This window comes from Myotis davidii, unplaced genomic scaffold (assembly GCF_000327345.1).
Source record: "Myotis davidii unplaced genomic scaffold, ASM32734v1 scaffold205, whole genome shotgun sequence".
NCBI classification, from domain to species: Eukaryota; Metazoa; Chordata; class Mammalia; order Chiroptera; family Vespertilionidae; genus Myotis; species Myotis davidii.
The window spans coordinates 4,259,634-4,266,656 of NW_006297573.1; the positions used below are offsets into that span (position 1 = coordinate 4,259,634).

General features: G+C 43.4%; 1 protein-coding gene across 1 annotated transcript in view; it reads right to left on the reverse strand.

Moving 5' to 3' along the window:
• The window catches only part of GSG1 (germ cell associated 1), a 16,813-nt gene that overhangs the window by 7,564 nt on the left and 2,226 nt on the right, over window positions 1-7,023 (reverse strand).

The following is a 7,023-nucleotide window of genomic DNA, read 5'->3' on the forward strand; positions in this document are numbered from 1 at the left end:
ATTAACTGGATCACAGGGGTGGGGCCTTGAAGATAAAAGGAAACAGTGGGCCCACTGGGATGGAGAGCAGAGGGAGCTGCGGGTTCTGAGAACCTGGTTATCTGGGTCGAGGTTTCTACCCATGGCCACTGGGATGCAGGAATCAAATGGAAGATGGCTGCTTGGTGCCCATGGAGGCTGCGCACCAAGTGCCAAGGCCATGGAGCCACGAAAAGGGTGACTTTGGCTGGTGGAGGGGCACTGCTCGACTCACAGCGGGGACACAGGGTGTGGCACAGAAAGGTCCGTGGCCCGTGTGGCTCTGGTGGGAGCCCCTGACCTTGTTATTTTTAGTCTAAGAGAAGGGCTATTTGAAGAATGACCAATGCTAGACATTTCAACTTTGGGGAGTGGTGGCTTGGAGCCAGATTTAACAAAAATAAATTTGACAGGTCTTGCACTTTGTGTAATGGAATGGTTTATACTATTGTGTTAATACGTTCTGAATGGAAAGGAAGCCCATACTTAGCTGCTGACAGATGCTTCTTAAAGTAAACCATCTTGAGTTTTCCAGGGGATCTCTCATAGCAGAATTAATCAGACCCAAATCTGCTTCGCTTAAGAGACGTAAATAAAACCATAGCTAAATGGGATAGGCCCATTAATCTGCCTTTCTCATCATCTCCAGCTTAACATTTTCTACATTTAACAGAGAACTTTATCTCAGAAATATAACAGTTTGTTCTTTAGACTTTCCAGGGACTAAAACAGTGCAGGCTACAGACAAAATGTGGATTATTTTTATGGCAATAAGAAATACACAAGACTCTTATATATATATATATATAAAAACCAATATACAAAACATGATAAACTGTCTCTGGAAAGCAATCTGCTAATTCGTTGTTTTTTTTTTTAAGCACTCAAAACAAATTAAATCCACCAAGAACTGTCAGACTGTATAAGACTCTGGGTGACCTTGGTAAGGACTGAAAAACCACAGCACCTGGAAGGGAGAAATATCTTCTATTGCTAGATATGGGAATCATATGTTGGCCCATCACCCCCACCTGCTACCCTCCCACCACAAAAAAAAAGGTTTTAATGTTGTTTTTAGTCATGGAAATCCTATTGGTTTTAGTTATTCTGTTACATTCTAATTATCTTCCTGTCCATTGCCTGAATAGGAAATTGCCTTCCAGATAAAATACCTTCATTAATCATTTTGTCTAAGGATTTAGGCAATTCTACATTTTCAACAACTTTATTTTCAGTCTTTGGTGGCTTGGAAATTAGTTTATCATCATCATATCACATCAGATATCAATTGTACCCTTGCTTCATTTCAATTTACACATATTTTTAAGTTCTGCAGGTTATTCAGAAATAAGAATAATGAACCCACACCATGTACAACCACTTTGCAGCACCAAAGTGATAATGAATTTAAGGAAAGGTGATTTGAAAAACAAAAGATGAAAAGAGCTTGGAATGTAGCCCAATGAGGCTACTTTCAGAAGGAGTGTCCACCAAGGATAGATATAATGACCCTCATTCAAGAATTATCTTTGACACCTATAGTACTGTACTTCTCATCACATATTTTATTTTTACCCCACAATATGCCTTCCCCCCCCCTCCAGGATCCACATACCTCTTGAATGGAAGAACAAATCTAATTTTTCAGGGGTTTCCTTAAGGTGATCATGAAGAAGCAGCAGCCATAAGGAAAGTTATATCTTTGCATATGCTGACAAGCCCCATCCCAACGTCATTCTACTCCACAGAAAAGGGACAATGAGTGATTTCCCGACCTTTGGGTTCAAATCATTAGGAAGTACATAGGTGCCAAAATGTCACTAATACTTCCATCAACATAGATTAACAGAAAAACTCGTAATTAACATAGGCTTAAAGTAGGCAACAAATGGGTGAGACAGTCACACCTCTTAGAAGAATCAGGTGCAAAATAACTATGCAATGTATGTTCTGAGCAATGGGAGGGTGAAGCTAGTTAGCTTGGCCATGGTCAGACTCTTGCAGCTTGTGTGGAAGGACTGCAGGATGCCATCTGGGTTCCAAATCTCTTTGGTTTAATGTTGAAAAATTGGAAACTAGCCTTCCCACCCTCTTCTCCCACCCATTACCATCCCTCCTCTTCTCTCTCTCTCTCTCTCTCTCTCTCTTTCTCTCTCTTTCTCTCTCTCTTTGGAGCACCTCATGATTAAAGGCTGCCTTGCAGGAAACTTGGGCATTTAATAATTGACACTTCAATCACAGCCCAGCTGTTCTGGGAGATTATGTGGGAGCATTTGCCAATGGGGATCTGGGATTAATCACAGAAAAGCAAAGACCTGCACCCACAGGGGGACACTTCTTTACAAAATAAGTGATGATTTAGTTTCCATCCCACTTCCATTCCCTAGGTAACTGGTGTGAATTGATTGGGCTTCATTTTATGGCAGACACACAAATATTACAGGATCACTATTGATGCAAACGTTTTCATCCCCTTGTGTAGGGCTTTCCATCTCTTTAATAAGCTCTATTATCTGCAATGTCAGAGCTTCATAGAACTCATGGATATGAAATAGCTTCCTGGTATCTTGGGTGGTCTCCACCCTCCAGTTAGCATCATTACTAATGATTATTAACATCATCCATTTACATGGAATGCTGAGACAGAGAGTGTTGGGTGGGGATGCAGTGAGGATGCAGATGGAGTAGAATCGGAGACAAATAAATTCCAGGGTCAGCAACGCTACAGCTATCTACCATTTCTCCCTGATCTCCAGGCAAAGGAATGACAATTTTTATTTTAAACTAGAGGCTTGGTGCACAGGATTCGTGCACTAGTGGGGGGGGCGTGGTCTGTGGCGATTGGCCCACTGTGGGAGTGCCGCTCATCCTGGTTAGCCGAGCAGCGCTCCCAGTGTGGGAGCCCACTGACCACCAGAGGGCAGCTCCTGCATTGGGCATCTTCCCCCTGGTGGTCAGTGAGTGTCATAGTGACTGGTCAACCAGTTGTTCTGGTCGTTTCACTGTTGGGTCGCTGGGCTCTTATTATACAAGATGGTTTCTAAAACTTAAAAATCTGACAAATGAATAAGGTGTTGATTGCATATATTCTTGTTCTGGTCACCTAGAAGTTCATGTTGTTCTTTCTGTCCTCAAAAATCATACCAATTAGGATGACAAGGGTGGGAGACATTCTGTATTACCTTTTTACTTGGTGATCTGCCTTTCATCAAGATTAGTGTGAAAGTCACTCATTCTTTAAAAATGAATGGGAGCTGTTCCCTCCTCTCTGTCCTTGTCACACTGTACCCCTCTCCTAACACTTTGTCTTGATTATAAATTTCTCTTATTGAGAGCAGTAATTCTTCATTCTGACTAAGCCTCAGAACTATCTGAAAATTTGGAAAGATGTAGATTTTTGGACGCCCATCCTGAGATTCCATAGGAGTTTTGGTGTGAGTCCCAAGAATCTGTAATTTTAGAGCACTCAGTATATACTCAGGATGAACTTCTTGTTTCTGGCTCCACATGTAAGCAACTTGTATATCGCCACTTTGACCTAACAATTGGTGAAAAGCTGAACAGACTGAAAAAATATATAATCAGGGAATTAAGATAACACCTGGCTTAACTGGTGTTGCTCAATGATTGAGCATTGACCTATGAACCAGGAGGTCACTGTTTGACTTCCGGTCAGGGCACATACCCAGGTTGCAGGCTCCATCCCCAGTAGGGGTGTGCAGGAGGTAGCCGATCAATGATTCTCATCATTGATGTTTCTATCTCTCCCTCTCTGAAATCAATAAAAATATATTTTAAAATAACACCTGTTTGACTCATTTTGGATTTATATTTAATGAAGCCTTCTATTCCCAACTCTTCCAGATTCACCATCAAACAAGTGAAGGTTTTTCCCATTCTGTGTTTGTGCTGTCAGCTTAGGGAATCAAAGGTAGGCTCTCCTCAGAGTGTTTGAATTAGTCTACCTTTTAGCCAAAGGAGCCTCTCTGGATCTCACTTCTGCCACCCAATATATTCTCTATTCTTCTCACACTGATGTGAACAGTCTATTTGACGCAATATGCTTGTGCCCAAACATAATTCCCATATCACCCAATGACCCTTCATTTGTTGTGATAGAACTCCCTATCCGCTGAGACCAGGGAGCAGGAATTCTGTGGTTACAGCTCATGATGGAATTGGCTGCTGGTTTCCTGGCTACAGTAGTCATCACAACGCTGGGTGGCACCATCTCCTCAGATTCTTCCTCTTTAGTCATGTGCTCCCCACCAGTCAGCAACTGTGGGTGAGGTGGCGGCTCCTCCCTTCGGGATTGTTCTCTTTTCCTCAGTTGGCCTGCTCCCCACACTAATCTATAGAGCACATGTGTCAGCCTTATGGAATTTAGGGCTCCGAATGAACCAGGATTGTTTCCTTTAGCACATTTTTTGTGGCCAATGTCAGTTTTCGGTGATTCAGTTGATCCTTAAGTATTTCCCATGGGAAGTGCTATGCCACAGTATCAGAAAATACAGTTATCTTTGTTTCCCGATGAATTCTGTGCACATTCTTATTTACTTAGTTGCACCCTCATTCCCTGTCCACCCCAGAACAGTGAACAATTCTTTTCCCTTCTCTCTGCTGACACCCTTCAAATACTTGCAGGCACTCTCATATCCCGCTTGAGTCACCATTTGGCACAGTCTTATGTCTTTGGTTTTTATTGCCTCTGCTCATAAACCGCACCCCCTGTGTCTTAATAGACTGACATTTGCCTTCTCCAGGGAAAGGCGGATGGGAGTGGCCAAGTCTTACATGAGGAGGCCTAGAGGTGGATTAAGCTTCATCGTTCCCCCTCTTATGCAGGCCCCTCCCAAGACCCTGCTATCTAATTTGTACTTGTCATGTTGTATTGTTTTTCTTAAAGAATGCCTCCAAATTATGTTATTTTAGGCCTCTCCAAAGCCTGAATCTACCCCCTTAGGAGGCTGTGCATTTTGTGTGAGTGCTTGGCTGGCTGGCTGGCTACTAGTTGTGATCAACCTTGAGATCCCACACCCCCCATCCCAAGGATCTTGGGCCACAATGTCTAATTTCCTCTCTCTGGCAAAACATGAGTTTTGTGCCTGGCCACAAAAATCAGAGACTAGCATCCCACTCACTTCCTTTCATTGTAATTTAGGCATGTTAATATTTTTTTCTTCTCTTTCCTCTCTTAGAACAGAAGAAGTACTAATTGCTAGTCAATGCAACACAAATATAATTAGGTTCAGCTCTGAAGCTCATGATTCAGCACAGACACGAAGATTCCACATCTCAAAACAGTATTTAACTTCTGTATATAGGACTGTTACCATCTCAGGATGAGCCCCACAGGGATAGATATGCAACTCAGTGCTGATGACATCACAAAGCCAAGGGTTGGGACCAACCTGTATTTGTAAGGTTCTCAGTCACTGTTCCCCACACTGTACAAAACCATATTTCATAGGCATCTATGAGAAACAATGGTCTTGGGACCACACATACTGTGTAAACAGGAATTCAATTTGTGAGTCCACTGTAGATAAGAGGTGATTAGAACAATGGGTGAGCACACTGAGCCAGAGGAGACTGTATAGCACACCACTTCCCTGAGGTCAAAGCCTGGGGCTCAGGTTTCCAGCTGTTCTTTTTTGTTGTTTGTTTGTTTTGTTTTTTTTCACTATCCATACTGGAATATTCTCCCAACCAAGGTTCACTCACCCTTCTGGGCAGTAGTTCTCTGTCCTTCTCCCAAGAGTCAGATTTCTGGCCCATGCCCATTAATGCCCTCCTCGTTACTCAGTAGGTAAAAGGCTGGAGTGGGGTGTCAATGCGTGGGCTCTCACTGGCTCTGATCGACATGCACTTGTTCCTGCATGTTCTGTGTGCCTCTGTCATGTAACTCATGACATGGTTTACTTGTCTGTTATGCTCACATGACTTGAGTAGTTAGATATGGTAGCAGCCAAGATTTATTCATTGTTGATCCTCAGAGCCTACCCCTGTCTAACATCCATGAATGAGTGAAGTGTGTAATGGAAAGGAGGCCCATGAATACAGTTAGGGAGTCTATTAGGTGAAGATAAGATATGAATAAAGAAAAGTGTCCCAACAGCCTCCGATTGCTGAAGGAGAGAGGAATCCTCCTGATTCACATACATAACAGCAGTGAGAGTCCACAGACCCACAGACACACCCTCTGCCTTTCTACATAGATGCACCCCTAGTGTCACCAAACAGATCCTGGCCAATACATTTCCTCCCACCTGTGGAAACATGCCTGCTTTTGGATGACCAAAGCCCCAATAACAGCAATGATCTCATGAACAAGTATTATCTTTAGTTCACAGAGACCAGGGTGCAAACACAGTGCTCAAAAGCCAGAGACAGTTGGGAAATGTTTTGTCCTTTCCCAAGCGCGGTGATTCCCTAGGGATTGGAGCCCTTATGGACGATGTATCGTGAAGCATCTGAGATAGTGCTGCTATAATTATATATATTTTTACTTCAGTGCCTCATATTTGAGTGTTCACCGATGAAGATCACAGAAGGTCTTCACACAAGACATTTTGACACTGGAAGGGAAGAGTAATGCCAGCAACATGCCCATGCTGAGTGTCCAAAATATTCACGTCACTCTTGGACGCTTAGCTCTGGGATGTCCCAGCTTCGGGTCAGTCTCCACTGTAACCATGTTTAATGTCCACACGGCCGCAAATGCTCACAGAATGAAAACTCCTCCTTTCTTCCTAACGTGGGTCCCAAGTTCTGGGAACACGTCTACTTATGTTCAGTGGGAAGGACCACAGTAAAGCATCTGGGGGCCTCTCCTGTGCGTCGCCTTTCCCTTTCCGCTTTTTAATGTAATTGTTTGAGGGCTGTAGCCCTAGCAGTCATTTCCAGGAGAGGAAGCCGCCTTATTCAATGTCCCAAGCATCTGGAGTGAATCAGCGGGTCGGCCACATTTGCAAATCCTGTGGGGCAATCGCTCACGCGCGGGTC